The 16,038-nt window shown below is 37.7% G+C and overlaps 1 protein-coding gene across 2 annotated transcripts in view; it reads left to right on the top strand.

The window, feature by feature from the left end:
• Positions 1-11,199: 11,199 nt before the first annotated feature.
• Positions 11,200-16,038, top strand: part of nrp1b (neuropilin 1b) — a 44,839-nt gene continuing 40,000 nt past the window's right edge. The window contains exons 1-2 of one of the 2 annotated variants that reach the window (XM_079611630.1): positions 11,200-11,311; positions 13,857-13,911. The gene's annotated coding sequence lies outside the window, so the exon portion shown is untranslated. The remainder of the gene's footprint in view (positions 11,312-13,856; positions 13,912-16,038) is intronic. The other variant, XM_079611629.1, reaches the window with a different exon arrangement.

Consider the following 16,038-nt stretch of genomic DNA (forward strand, 5'->3'; position numbering starts at 1 on the left):
GACTGTGTTAAAGGGACCATCAAAATAAAGTGAAACCAATACTTTTTTCACAGTTTTACATACTGTCTTATAAACTTGCATTGTTTGAAAGTATTGATTTATAAAGAAAACCGATACAGCAACAAGCGATAAAAGCATTGCTCTGCACAATCATCAAACATCGGTCCAGGTGCAAGTTTTGGGGGATGGACTCAATCTACTCTGTTTTTAATTATAATCATTCTGAATCCGATCCGGACGTAGTCTTTGACAAAAACGCAAGCTTTTTGGTTAAAAATGCTGCTTATTTTTATGAAACATACCAACATTCAAGTGTTGATTAAAAAAAATCCATGAATCTATATAAAAATGATTTCTTATTTCTTTTCTTTTTGTTTAAAAGCAAAGGTTCAGTTCTTTCATGTTCAGATATTCATACAACAAAATATTCTGGGGGTTATGGGGTATACTTAAAAGTATACTTTAATACACTAAAAGTGGGCCAATTTAGTCCCAAGTAGTATAGAAATATTGTATTAATCTTATAGAAAATAAAGAGCTTGAATACTATAAAAGCTGTGTTTTGAGGCATCATTGCCTATACGTGACTGTGATTACAAAGGTCAAGTGTGTCTGAGATGTTCGTGTGACCACTGAGCATGTTTTTGCTTAGTTAGGGATTTTCCAGTAAACAAAACTGTAAAAGAGTAAGACCCTGTTAAGATGTGTCATTTGGAAGATTCTTGCCTTTGGGAAAGAGTTGATTGTCCTTGGAAAATGTTACATTTTGCCTCTGAGAAAGGGTTGACCATCAATTGGCAGGTTTCCACAATCCGAGAGAAGTGAAACTGAATGGTGGGAAACAGGAGGACTGAATCTTACCGGAGCACTAAGTCATTTGGTTATTGTGAAATAACAGATAATAAAAATGTTTCTTCATTTTCAAGAAAGAGATGACTTTTTCTCACAACATTAGTGCATTGATATTAGTATGCTTACTACATAAAGTAAACTTAAACATGTACTTGAACTTTACTTAAGTACACTTAATAAAATGATCTTGAAGTATACTTATTTGATGATATTGTTCTTTTGGACTGCAAAGTATCCTTTCTTATTCTTGTATAATTTTTCACTTGAAATATCTAAAAATGCTTGGAAAAAAAATATCAACTTACTCGAGAAGCAACACGACATAATAATATGATATTAAAAATTAGTTTTTTGTCTTACTGCACTGGCAGACTTTTACATGTTGTAAGAATAAATAAATTAAAAACAAATAAAAAAATGTGCCAGTACAGTAAGACAAAATATGCAAGATATAATATACCTTATGCAGTGTTCCTTTTTAAGTAAATAACATCTTGTTTTGATGATTTTTAGATATTTATGCTAAGTAAACAAGTAAAAAAAAAAACTCATTAAGAATGGTTTGCAGTGTAAAACGTCTCTGGTTGTAGGTTATTTGTCTTTATGTAGGATAAAATCTTCCGTTTTTTCCCTTTTGGCTACCAGAACCAGGGTGTAGGCTACAACTTGAACATTACACACTATTGTTCAAAACTTTGAGGTCATTAGATTAAAAAACAATAATAATTTGTGTTCATTTTTTTAATTAAATTAAAAGGTTGGACATTATAACGTTTTGGCTCAAAATTAATACATTTTAAAAAATTCAACAATACATGATCAGTTCTTCTTCCAAAACATGTTTTTTTGTTTGTTTTTTGTTTTGTCTTACCCTGATTCACTGGCTAGGCAGCTACGGTATATGTGAATCTACGCCTATTTATAAGTGTTGACCTGACGGGATGGTTTTCGCGGGAAATTACGCATAAACAACACTCGCCAGTGATGCGTCTCGTCGTCATATCGCAGTAAATATAGAGAAATCGCGCATGCTGTGGGAATCATAGACATCATATAATATCTATGGTGGGAATGGCATAGGTTAGTTGTCACAACCAGCGAGAAAGATTGACATATGAGCGACAAATCTGGGAATTACCCGTTAAGAAAACGTGGAACAGTCTGCTGGCAAAAAGAGCGCAACACAGCTCGTAATAATACGAGAATCAACGTCGGCTTGGCAGAACAGGGGTTTGAAATGTGACCCGGCGATGGCGTTTTTACTCAAAAGGTGAGTAGCCTAACTATTATTGAACAGATAAATTGCTGGTGCTCTCAAAAAGAGTTCCTTGTAAAACCTGAAAAGGTTTAGATTTTGTAAAGCAAAAGCATCTTGATTCGTGAAGGGTCCTCCGCACAGTCACGCAGTCAGCCGAAGCACAACCTGTTTATATTCAGCTTTAGGGATAGCTGGATGCCTTTTTCTATAAGGTATTTCTCTGGAACACCATAACTTTACTTCGAATGACACATAGGCTACATTAGTGTTTAGCGCTCCATAATGTTTCACAGCCTCGTTTTTAATAATAATAAAACGTCTTATATGCTATATTATAAATATCATATTATAATGATTTCTGAATGCTCATGTGACACTGAAGACTGGAGTAAACATGCTGAAAATTCAGCTTTGACATCACAGGAATAAATTACATTTTAAAATATATTAACACAAAAGCCCATTGTTTTCAATTGTAATAATGTTTCACAATATTGCCGTTTATAAAAACTGTGCTTTTGATCAAATAAATGCAGCATTAGAGACTTCTTTAAAAAAAAAAAACATATTTCAGACCGTCAGACCCCAAACTTTTGAACAGTAGGCTAGAGTGTTGGCTATATAAGGAACTGAAAAAAACTGAGACCAAAGTGTTGCCCACATGTACCATTAGACTTATATATTATATATTATAGTTATCTTTCCTTTCATGTTGGAATAAGCAGGACACAAGAGAGAGACAGAGGGCCAAGGGCAAAGACTGACAGGTTAACGATTCTCAGGCAGTTACAGAGAACATCGAATACTCTCACAAACAGCAGATTTTGCCCAAGAGAGGCACTTGAGTTTTGAAAACGCATGCAAATGTGCACCGCATGAAGAATGCAGCAGATTTAATCTAGTATATCTCGAGGGCTGTTTCTTATTTCTGTCTATCAAATATTCAGGACTTGATTTGGCACATTTGGTAGTACAACGCTAGAATGCTTAAACTAAAATGTCTTTAAGCTTGCAGGAAAATTATTCTGTTTGGCTGTGAGGCCATAAAGCATTTTAAATGACATCTTTGTGAATAATTCTATTATTATCCATGTTGTAAGAGTCCTGCCCTAGGGAAAAAAGCTTTAAGACTGAGCTCCTGTGGCACACAGACACAAACATATTGTTGCACACTGAATGCTAATATTCAAGCTAACTTTGACACAGTGTCTTATTAGATGTCCACATCTCTCTGTCTCACACACTCAAATGATGGATATGTTTTTGACAAATAATCACACAGACTAGTTATGAAACCTGTCAGGTTGATTAGCATCCATGCTAGCATCAGCTCTAACACAAGAAGTCAGCAAAAGGCCACTCACCCCTGAATAAGTCAGGGTTACAGTCCTGAATAGTGATGTGAAATCATTTTGTTATGTCTGTTTTGGGACTTACCATCCTCTATACTGGATTTTCTTTGTCATTAGACTCTTCTATTTCATCTGGGGGATACATCTTTGTATGAATGATTCATTCAGACCAGTTTTGTGAAGCAGATCAGTGATCCACTGAATAGATCTAACTCAAAGCAATGGTTTGTTCATAGGAAGGCTACTTCTTTCATAAACTCGGCAAGAAGAACTAGGGTATATGTAAACATTTTGCCATAAAACCGACTTAAATGTCATTCTGTTCCTCACACAAAACTGTCGTATGCTTTTTTTTATAATATGCCATTCATTGAATGGAAAATAAGAGCATGGAAAAGAGTCTTTAAAGTTTCTCTTTTTTTGTATTTTTTGAAAGAAAGAAAGCCATACATGATTTGGAAAGACATGAGAGTGAGTAAACAATAGTTTTATGGTGAAATATTTCTTTAAATAATGGAATAAGAAAGTGTTTGTAATGGAAATGTGTTAATATCACGGGGGGAGACATGTTTCCAGAGATCATATATATTTTCTTGTTCTACTGTTTTGCAGTCAAGGTCCAATTTACCAATTTGCCAATGTCAAAGGAGTTGAGAGAATTTGCTATCAATATTTCTTACTAGACACAAAATAGTATTTTGTATTAGAAAATATATTTTTGTTATTCTGACAATTAAATGATTTAGCTGTTCTGTTTTTTCCCTTGCGTATGTGTGTGAAACCATACGGATCATCTCTCTACAGATCAACTGCACCTATCACACAAAAACATGATTTTATTTCTAATATAGCTGTTCTGTTTGCTTCATTTGAGAAATATGAAATCACATGTATGTGCCAGCAGAAAAAAACTTAAATTGGCAGCTTTGATAGACTTCTGATTGTAAAAATCTGAGGTTCAAGTTGTAAAAGCTTTCCTGTAGCTCAGTGGTAAGAGCAGGTGTTCTCTGTAGTATGTATATAGTTTATTATTTTTCATTTGAATTGCTCATGTTACTTACATCATCATCGGTTTACTTACCTGTGTGATAATTTTTTGGCATTTTACCCTTTTTTTAAGGTTTTAAGTTCCATTCTTGTCTTTTGTAGAAATAAGAGCACATGGTGATTTATTTTATAGATAACATTAAGGGCAATTCACTCAGAGGCCTCTTGTTTGTGCTTTATGTCAGGTAGCCTATGTTTTATACAATTTTCTTGTTTAATGTGATTTTTCTTTACTCAATTTATGATTCATGCTCCTCTGCCCCTTTTGCGTTGTAATCTCATGGGAGAGATAACATTAAGGGCAATTCACTCAGCGGCCACTTGTTTGTGTTTATGTCAGAGTAAACGAAGAGTTGGCCCATTTGCCGTCAGTCTCTTTATTAAATCAAAACAAAAAACAGTTACAGAGGTGAAAAATAAAACCGCTGATTTGGTTTGAACTTAGTGGCTATAGGCCTGGGCTAATAGTAACCAGACGTGATTCAAAGAGTGATTAATGGAGATTTCCATTGCTCCTTAGATCAAGAAACGTAACCTCATGTTGCTCCAGGAGAACATGGCATCCTTTGTTAAGGAATGTGTGAAGTGTATGAAATACACATATGTTGTGGATTGGATGCTGGTTTTCTGTTTAATAGGTTTAACCAGCTAAATATTTTGATCAGACAGGTTTACCAAATAGGATGCTGACGGAACAGCTTTACCAGCCAAGTTTTGCTAACATACCAGCGCCAAACCAGCGTAGGCCAGCCTGGACCAGCATGGAAAGTCCCTTTTCAGCAGGTTAGTAACTAACTGTGTTTCTCATTCTCACATGGACCGGCTGCTGCAATCAGATCTGTCTTTAAGAGCAATTCTCTTGTGGTTTGGTCATGATCAAGTGTATATCACGTGATCCAGTGATTTAAATGCCTGTCTATTGTCTGTAAACTTGTGACCCACAGGAAAGAGGTAAAATGTTAATGTAACGGACATGCCAGGATATTGCAACACACTGAGTCCTGGCTTTCTTTCCCTCATCCTCATTATTTTCAAACACTCGACAGAGCGACTCTCAACTGTGTTTATCACTGCCTAGAGCCGATGAACTGTCTGAAAAGTGGCGTGTGTGTGCGTAGTGCTGTTTGTCAGCTGTTCGATGATGCTCTCCACTTGCTGTAAACATTTTATTTCCCACCACTGTGAGCTCGGAGGTCATTGTATGATAGAAAGAGTGCGAGAGAGTTCGTAGTTCCACAAACATGCCACCATCTCACAAGTGGATAATTTAACAGCTGAACCTTGTTCAGCACTAAAGGAGAGCTCTTATGTCTTCTGTTTGGAAACGACAGGAACATGGACGTGTTTGGAGGTTTATAGACTATTATGGGAGTCAGAGGTCTATTTTTTTTTTTAAAGCATTGTGCTTATGCATTTTTGGATTTCTAGTCGGTTTCAGGTTTTTTTTTTTTAGTTTGAGGCTCATAAATATTTACAGGGGTAATTTTAACTGCAGCTTTTTGTGATTTTTGTGTAAATCTCTCTTTTATGAGTTTTACAAACACACGAAACATCTCTGTTCCAAAATATTATGTGCTGCCTATTAAGGTAACATCTTACACATTGGGGAACCAACATTGCATGGGGGCCAATGTAGGCACAATAGAGACTTGAGGTATGAGCCCTACATGTGTTTGTCCATGGGTTACATGATGGCCCTATGTGAATTAGCCCAGGAAACCCAAAGACAAACCCATGTAGGGCCCATACCTCAAGTCTCTATTGGGCCTACATTGGCCCCACCATGCAATGTTGGATGGGTCATGACTCATAAGTAACCAATTTGAAATGCACTGCATGGGTAGTTTACATGTTGCTAAGCTAATGGACACACACACACACACACAATTTATTTTTTATTTACAATTAACTATTTTGCAGTATTTGTGCACCAATCGGAATCGATTTAAGAATGCCTTTTTAATTCCAGTTTAATTGCTGAATTTTAACTGAGGTAGCAAACAAGATGCAGAATTCACTGAATTCACCTTTGGCTAAGCCCCGCCCCCCTTAGTTACTGTTGCTACGTCCGTCAACTTCATATGGGCTCTGGTTTTGTATCAACATGGCTTATGCTGTGACAGCTCTTCCTGCTGAAATTTTATCAAACTTTTATAAAGCAGCAAATAAAGTGTCCGATAGAAGTAGGCAAAAGGGGCTGCAGTATGCGTTCAAAGGCTATATTCAAGACATACAGGAGAAACGCAAGCAACAACAAAGCATCCAAATAGAGGCAAAAGCATAACGGTCACAGTCAAAAAATGAACCACTGCATATCCTAATCGAGACGGAGGCTGGGACTAACAATATCAAGGAGCAACACTGTTCATGCAAAGCTGGGTAGGTCTCTATTCACTTCTATAATCTTTATTATTGGGGCGACAGTGGCTCAGTGGTTCATGTAGATTGTCTACAAATCGGAAGGTTGGTGGTTCAATCCCCGGTTCCACCTGACCAAGTGTCCATGAGCAAGACACCTAACCCCAGCTGCTCCCGACGAGCTGGATCGCCTTGCATGGCTGACACCGCCGTCGGTGTATGAATGAGTGAGTGAATGGGTGAATGTGAGGCAATATTGTAAAGCGCTTTGGTGGCCATTGGGTCTGTGAAAGCGCTATATAAATGCAGTCCATTTACCATTCCATTACAAAGCAAACGGACTGCGCGAGTATAAAGTTGTATTTATTAGCAGCGTGTGCTAGCGTATCAACAATTAGGGTAGAGAACCGAAATCATAACCTAAAACAGCACAAAACTGTCTAACTAGTATAACTTCACAGTAAGGTTAAAAGCAACATTTATCTTAGAGCACAAAAGTGAGCTTGTTGATCCTTGAGGGGTTTCGCTGACTGAGGACGTCCAGTTTAATCCAAAGACGACACTTGTCAGGATTTGACTTCGGTTTTGGGAAGGGAAAAAAACGGACACCCCCCTCCAACCTCTCTGGGACTCGCGTATCTGTGTTACAAATGCCCCAGGCACAATGTTTAACCATATTTCTGATAAAACTACGACGGTAATAGCCTGCCGAGACCAAAAATATGAGACGTCTGTGTTAAAGTCAATGGAGCGCTGTGAAAAAGTGTCGGACCTCTGTGGGAGCTCGTTCTTGGCTGTGCTGTGATTGGTCAATATACATTCTAGGGCGTGGCTTAGCCAAAGGCAAATTGAAAGGAAGTAGAATTAAATTAAAATTGAAATGGATTTTTTAACTACAAAAGTAAAATGTCTAAGATATACTTTAAAGCTGGCATGAAATTAAAATTCACCGTATCTATTTTCTAAATGCATGTTATTGATCTTAATGTGAACGATTCATCTATGCATTCATGTATAAAAAAAACTGACCGTGTAATTTTTAATCAATATATCATAACCCAACATTTCACTTGGATGTGCATCACAGTGCGGAAGACTCGATACTTCCGTTTCATCACGACTGTAATTGCTGAAAATGCCTTTTAGATAGATAGATAGATAGATAGATAGATAGATAGATAGATAGATAGATAGATAGATAGATATAAGGGAGGAGAGATATAAAGGGAGTATGGAACATCTCCATATTATTTCTGTAAATGTTACATTTGTTTATTTTTCATAAGCTCAATTTTTCATAGACCCCTTTTGCTCATTTGGACTGTCAACACACACATTCACTTTAATTATTCACCTTCAGTCATTTCATTCTGACTTTTCCGAGTGACCAGGCTCCAGTCTGGCAGAAGGATGTTTCTATGGCAACTGGCAGAAAACACGTCGATTCTGGCTGAAATGACATTTGCTTTGCAATAACGATCTAAGCGAAGGATTTTCACTTTTGTTGTCGTTTAAAACGAGCTGCTTATGTAGAGGCAGTGCAGGCTGGATTAATTGCAGTGACTCACCATGTTAATGATAAACACAGACTGCACACATCTCCAGGTTCAGCGCGAAGCACATTATCTCTGACCTCCAACACTGGAATCAGATGGGAAATTAAAGTAGTACTGAAGCAGACTGACACATCAAGAGCCTCAATAAACCATCTGTTGCATTGTTTCGGATAAATAATAGCTCGAGTCTTTTGCCACCTCACAATGTGGCAAAAAACAAAAGAGTATTAGATAAAGACACACACAGACACACGCTCCCTTGTGTTTCTTTTGCTTTAGGCTGTATTTAAATAAATGAAGTCAGAACTCAATGCAGGAAGTCAAAGCAATACCACACCACCCAGTGAGTCCGTCAATCAGCACGTCTTTCTTCTTCTGCCCCTCTGTCTGCTTTTCTGTCTCTCTCCCTCCCTTCTTGCATCCCTCTTTCTTTTCAATGTCATATCCTCAGAGAATTGTCTGTGTGTGTCTTGAATAGAAATATGAATCCATCTTAAAGTTTCCTTTTCACCTTCATAGTCACCCTTTTTACATGCAGTCAGTAATTAATGTCAGAATATGTAAATATATACTCTAAAATAACCATTATACCATGGGCGGGCATGAACCAAAGGCATGTGTTCTTCTAATTTTATTTAAAAACAGCAATATGCAATTTCTTCATTTGTCTTGTCACTTATTTCCCATTGAGCTATTTGAAGACACGTCTGAATAGTACAACCACATTTCTGACTACGATCGATTCAGCGCAGCACAGCCTATTTTGTGCGTGACTGTGTGTACATACAGAAACATTACTGTGAGTGATTATTGTGCCTCGTACCATAAAAAATAATAGACTAGATCTCCACATATATGCGGTTATATGGCTGTGACGGAGGATAAATGATCCTTGGGCGGAAGAAAACGATGCCTAATATAGACAGACAAGACGCATGAGCCAAATACGAACCTTTCACATACTCGCACATCTAAATGTTTTCTAGAGATCAGCTCCGAGAGATAGAGTAAGATTCAAAAGTCTGAGCCTACATTGAAAATATGAGATTTTTTGTCCCCCATTTAAAAACCTTGCAATAAATGGAACATTCTAGAATTCTGAACATTTTCAAAGCATTGAACAGATATGAAAATACATGTTTTAAGAGGTAGTTGACCCAAATAATCTGTCTAAATCTGTGTTAAGGCTGGTTCACACGGCAGGATAATTAGGCCGATTTTAGCCCCGATTCACTCCTTCCGACAATCTTAAGGATGCTCCGATTATCGTAAAATAATCTGATCAGATATTCCTGCCGTGTGTGGTGTGTTAAGACTGCTCTCGTCTGCTCGGAAAGACGTCGGGACCGCTCCGATCTCAAATCGGGGATATCCAACATGTTGGATTTTTTTGGCCCAATTTCTCTTTGTGTGTGGTGTCCCCCGGGGACAAACGAGCACGCAGCCTGTGGCGTGTAGCCAATCAGAAAGCGAGGCGGCGAGCACCTGGAAACAAAATCAAAACAGCCGGCGGCATGGCGCACCAGAAAGTCCGGTGGACGTCGGAGATGGAGGATAAAGTTTTTTCTTCGGTTAAAAACAAACTACAAACTATCGCCACTGCATCCTCTTTGTCCGCCATGATTGTTTACTCTGAAGTCATGTTTGATCTCGAGGGATTTTGCGAGATTTCCCGTCTGACCTGGGAATGCGGAAGTCAAATCGGTTCGTGTGTGATGTGTTGATTTTGCCGTGTGGTTGCGCACCACACACTGTACGACCAAAACTGTTAGACCCGTGATTTTTTCTCGCCGTGTGGGGAGTATCTCAGGTTTGGAAAATCGGCCGACAATTTTAAAATCGTCCCGTGTGAACCAGGCATTAGTGAGCACTTCTCCTTTGCCGAGATAATCCATCCACCTCACAGGTGTGGCATATCAAGATGCTAATTAGACAGCATGCATGATTATTGCACAGGTGTGCCTTAGGCTGGCCACAATAAGGGCCAATCCCAATTCTACCCCTTACCCCTTCACTTACCCCTTCCCCTCTGTTTTGCTCGTGCACGTGGAGGGGTAGGGCTGTCTCGATTCTCTTTTGGTTGGAGGGGGAGGGCTAAGGGGAAGGGCCAGATAGCCCTTCAAACGAAGATTTTTCGGGACCACACTTCAAACTAAGGGGTATGAGAAGTGTCACTGCATACACCGGCTACAGAAGCAAAATGGCTGCCCAAGCAAAAAATTAGACCATAAATGTAAGAATTGTTGACTTTAATAAGTATTTTAACGACAAATAATGATTTGCTTTATGTTACATTCAATCTTGTGTTCATATTTACGGTCAGTTCCTTCAAAGAAACGTTTAGGCACACAAGCTATTGGTGCGTTCAAGTCATCTCGTAAAGATCGTATTTATGAGTTGAACGCACATGAACGCCACACAATGTCGTATTTCACACAGTTTCACACAGTAAATAAATAAATAGGTCAAAATAGGACAAACATAGGTCTGTACCTCCAACATGTTAATACAACACCACAGAAAACAAGTCCTGTGCATCTTGGAAGTTTGTGATAAACATCGGCGCATCTCCTGTGACGTAGGCGACGACGTATAATGACGTGTAACGGTGTAGTAGTGGTGTCCCATTTCTTAGGGGAATATTTTCACCCCTACGCCTTGCCACTCTGTTTCAAGGGTCAAGGGGAAGGGGAAGGCGAAGGGTTAGGGGTAGACGAAGGGGAAAGGGGTAGAATTGGGATTGGGCCTAAAAGGCCACTCTAAAATGTACATTTTTACTGTATTGGGGGGGAATTTTTGTCCATTCAATGGAAGTTGAATGTTGTTTGAAACTATCTTCTATGTTCTGCAGAAGAACATAAGTCATACATGTTTGGAATGACATGAGAGTGAGTAAATGATTTTCTTTTTTACGTGAACTGAATGCTGAATAACATGAATCACGAGGTCCAGTTTCATGTGTGAGCTCAAGTGATGCTGTTATGACCGGAATAGGGGGGTGTACATAATAATAAAACATTATGAAAATCATGTTATTTATTTTTGTATTTAATTAGCACAATATAATTTGTAATAAAAAATTATTCAATTAAAAAGTGCAAAATAGCTTTTTTTTTCCACTAGCTCATTTAGACATTTGACCCTATTGTATTTGATACGCTCAACCAATCAGCCCACAGTTGAATGAAATAAGCGTTTTCATTCAGTCCTCTGATTTGCTGAAAATGTCTCTAACGCATCTATGTGACATGCTTTAACTAGGGTAACGATAGTGAACGTTCGGCACGGCTCATTAAGAGGCCTTCACGTCCACTTAAAGACGATACCAGCAGGGCTAGGATGTCACGTGGAAGAGAGGAAGAGCGTTTACCTCTCTCTAAAGTCCTTCTAACGTCCTTCCCCTGTTCCTTCATTTGTCTTATGGATTTTTCATGCTCAGGCTGAAGGGGAAGCCCTCCACAGCGGGTTTTACCTTCAACCCCCAGCTATATTTATCCCATTGTGCTGAACTAATTGCTGGTCTGACATCACCTCTTCAAGAAGGACAGCTGATGAACAAAGCATCTGTGGATTATTTTTAGTTTGTACTTAAGACGGAGCTCAGGGACACACACATATATAGAGAGAGAGACAGGAAGTGCTCTTGCAGCTGGATACAATGTTATCTCAGGACCAGGGCAGGAAATGGGGTCCAATCACTTCCTGTGGACTATAGGAGCTTTAAGACACTGGTTTGGGTCTGATCGGCTAGTTTCTCACCTCAAGGAGGTTGTCACAAGGGTTTTGAATCAAAAGCGGTTGTTGTGTGGTTATCAATGTTGGTTTCAAAATCTAAATTTATTTTCTATTATCATATTATTTAATATTTCACAAAAGTGTTATACTATGTTTTTTTTTAATAATACTATGGCTTTACTATTTTATTTTCAATTCAGGTAGTCTTCACTCTACAATTGTTAGTTTATTTTTTCCCATTTAATTTAGTTTTTAGCTAGTTTTCACTATTTTAGGGCTGCCAAAGTTAGCGCATTGTCATATAATCTTCAAGTTTTTATTTATATTTCTCAATTTGTATTTTCAATTTACTTAGACTTCACTCTATAAATGTAAGTTTTAGTTCAAACCCAAGGTTTTAGGGTGTAGTAACTAATGTAAGTAAAGGTATTAAATCTTAGCTATAATATACCATAAATAAAATAAATGGCCACAAATTACTTTTCATTTTTATTTCAGTTAGTTCAGAAGCCACAAAAATGTATTTAGTCTATTCCACAGTCCTGTTAGTTTTTATTTCAGTTAACAAAATGTTTTCATTTAGTTTCAACACTAGTGAAAACTAGCCCCTGTCTCCTCTATAACCTTCCCAAAACACAACTACAGCATCATGGCATCTTCCACCCTTCCAATAAATCATAACCTCTGCAAATCACCATCAGGCCACTCACTAATTATGTTTTGTGCTAAACTACTGATTCCAGAGCTGTCTTCTGCTCTCTGTTAAAATGTCTGTGTGTTTCCCAGTGCGAGAGGAGCCAATCCTGGGTCAGTCTTGTGTCTTCACTGTTGGGGAATGATCTCGCTGGTCTGGTTCTTGGTCTGATTGTGTGTTCAGTGTTATTTAACAGACAGATTTAGCACAGAGTGTGAGAACTCCTCGAGTTGAGCCTTCGGAACAGTCCTATATAGAACTCGCCACCTACACACACACACACACACACACACAGCGCACACACACACATAACACGAAACAGCCTAACAGCTTCCAGTCCCTGCAGGGTGTCTGGATATGGTAAATGAAATTATTTCCCCTCATACAGAGAGGAATCTTTCTTCCTTTCTCTCCCCTTTTCCTGACATTTCTTCTGCCTCCAAACTGAACTGAATTAAAAGCTCGTTTGGCAGATATTGTGTCTCTGTCACAGAATGCTTGAGGCTAAATGTAGAAGAAGCAGCTGGCCTTACTTACCTGAGATAAACATCAGCTCTGTACGTCATCCAGTCATCGTGCTGAAATTAATGATGGGACGAATGAGCAATATCACGTATTGGCCCTTATCTCTGTCTTTCTCTCTGGCTGTCTCTCTTTCGCTCTCATGTGTCTGTGGTTGGCGCTTTCCACAGATGGAGCCCAAATAGGGTTTGAAAACCCCTGGAGTTTTTGTGTTTTATTAAAAGTTAACAGTCCATGTCTGTTTGGTTTGAGGTCTATATGCTACCGTACTCCTACTGTAAAAGTTGCCAAAACAAACTTTTAGCAGTCTTTCACTGCACGCAAAATAGACCAAAAATATGGGCGAATATTAGCCATATCTTGAATTAAGAGGTGTCTACCACCTGCCACTGACTATGAATACCAAGTAGCTATGCGTTTCATCAAAACATTTCATGGGGTCTTTAAGAAATTAAATCTATATATTGGTTTTTTTTTTTCAGTAAAGTGAAAGGAATCGCTGAAACTTGAGAAAATGCTGTTCGCCGTCCTCTGAAGGTAAAACTAAATACTGTTTTATTTCATATGAGCAGCTTTTTCTGCAGCAAGGTTTAAATCCTTGATTAATGTGCTGTCCAGTGTTATTTTAGTGTATGTATCTTCAGCTTTATTTCTAAGGATCTAATTAAAAACTCAACAATAATCTTCACAGTGGGTAACATTTTTGCAGATTTAGCCTAAATTAGCATGTCACTTTGTACAGGCTTGCTAGTTTGACACCGCATGTTGTTTTGTAATTAATGATAAATATATATTTCTCATAAGTCAAAGTGTTTGTTTGGGTATTTTTACACTAACTTGTGTAACAAGGGTGAATGGTTGAATGTGATGAATGCAGTCAATGCAAAAATGGGAACGAGAAGTGCCGTCAAAGGGATATTTGTTGCATCACATCACTCCCTCTTATTGTTGACGAGGTGGTAAGCAAATCTGTACCGGTGACATCATTCTGTGTTCAGCGCTGAAAACAAAGTGACCATTGTATTTTTTTAAGCTATAAAACACACTGATATCTCAATTAACTTATCAGCCTGAACACACAAACTGTTGTTAAGAGCTTCCCCTGCCACAACAACCGAAGTACAGGCCGAATAACAGACTTAAGAACGCACAGATTCTCTCGCTCTCTTGTGTGTGTCTGTTTTTAATGATGGCTTCAGTCTCTTTTGTAATTAGATTAAAAACAACACGTTATCTTAATGAGACGACAGAATTAAGAAGCTTAATAATATCAGACTTTGGTGCCCTGCTCCACTGATTATATCGTTAATTAAACTGCGTTTTAACGAGCTGAATGGATTAACAATTAATGCTATAACCAGATTTCACTGCATGACTGGAAACAAAATAATATTATATATTAATGAAGGTGTTGCATTATGTGAATACTAATGATTCTGCGGCTGTAAAGTTCACTTTATTTTACAGAGAAGATTACTGCCGTTTACGCTAGGTTGTCTCCCTTATATAAAAAAAAGTACTGTGGTGGTACCATTGCATAGATTTAGATTTACTTGGTACATGTTAAATTATCCATGCCAGTACCATCAATCACTTTTTTACTATGTTGTTGTTGTATTTTGCATCAATCGCAGCTAACAGGGAATGGTCTCTCAAAGTTACAAACTATTATTCCAGATGTTCATTCAAAGTAATCTAGTCTTTAAAATTATTTTCAAAACATTAGCTCAAAAACATTTTTTATACATTTTAGTTATTAACTTAATGTGAACGTTATAAAAATATTTTTAAAACATGTTTTTGTTACATGGAATGGTGCATTGATTTTGGACAAGTACCTTGGTATACCAACTTCTTGAAAGTACACTGGAATACCATAGTACCGGTACTTGACTTTTAGTACCATGGTATAGGTCAATTTATTTTTGCAAGTGTACATCATATGAATACCATATTACGTATAACAAAAACGTTGTAATTTTTGGTAATTTTTGGCTGAAGCTGAGTGAAGTTGTTAACAATATTGTGTTATTTAATGTAAAGTTGTGTTTGTTTTGCAGAGTTTGTGTGTGGTGAGGCGCTTAGGTGGAAGAGAAGCACAAAGTCAGCATTTACCAGTTTTATGATAACACACTAACACTATTTTCCCACACTCTTACTTGAATATGTGCAGAGACAACATACACTACCAGTCTCTCTCTCTCTCAAACACACACACACATTTTTAAGGGTAGTACCCAAGGGAGGTTGTTACCTGCGCTGCACATCAATCTTGTGCACAATTAGCATAAAACACAGCACACATATAATATCACACTCTGCCTCACTCTAATGCACACAGATTTGACCTGCTGTACATTAATAAGCAAGTATGAATGTGTGAATCTTTATACCTGAAATTCACAGTAATTACTAAATTAAGCTGCAAAGATCACAGCCAGCTAGCAAAGATATCAGTATTTTCTTTGCTCTTTCTTGATTCTTTTTTTTATTCAAGGTCTCTTAGATTTTAGTTCCATTTGTTATTTGCTTCATTTTGACTTTAAATGTTTAGTTCAATAATTGGATTACATTATGTGCAGATTGACATTTTCTTTTCTTTTCACTTTAGATGATCAAACCTGATGGATATTTTTTTTTACAATAACTTGTTTTCTGGATTCT

This window comes from Phoxinus phoxinus, assembly GCF_949152265.1.
Source record: "Phoxinus phoxinus genome assembly, chromosome: 5".
Classification (NCBI taxonomy): Eukaryota; Metazoa; Chordata; class Actinopteri; order Cypriniformes; family Leuciscidae; genus Phoxinus; species Phoxinus phoxinus.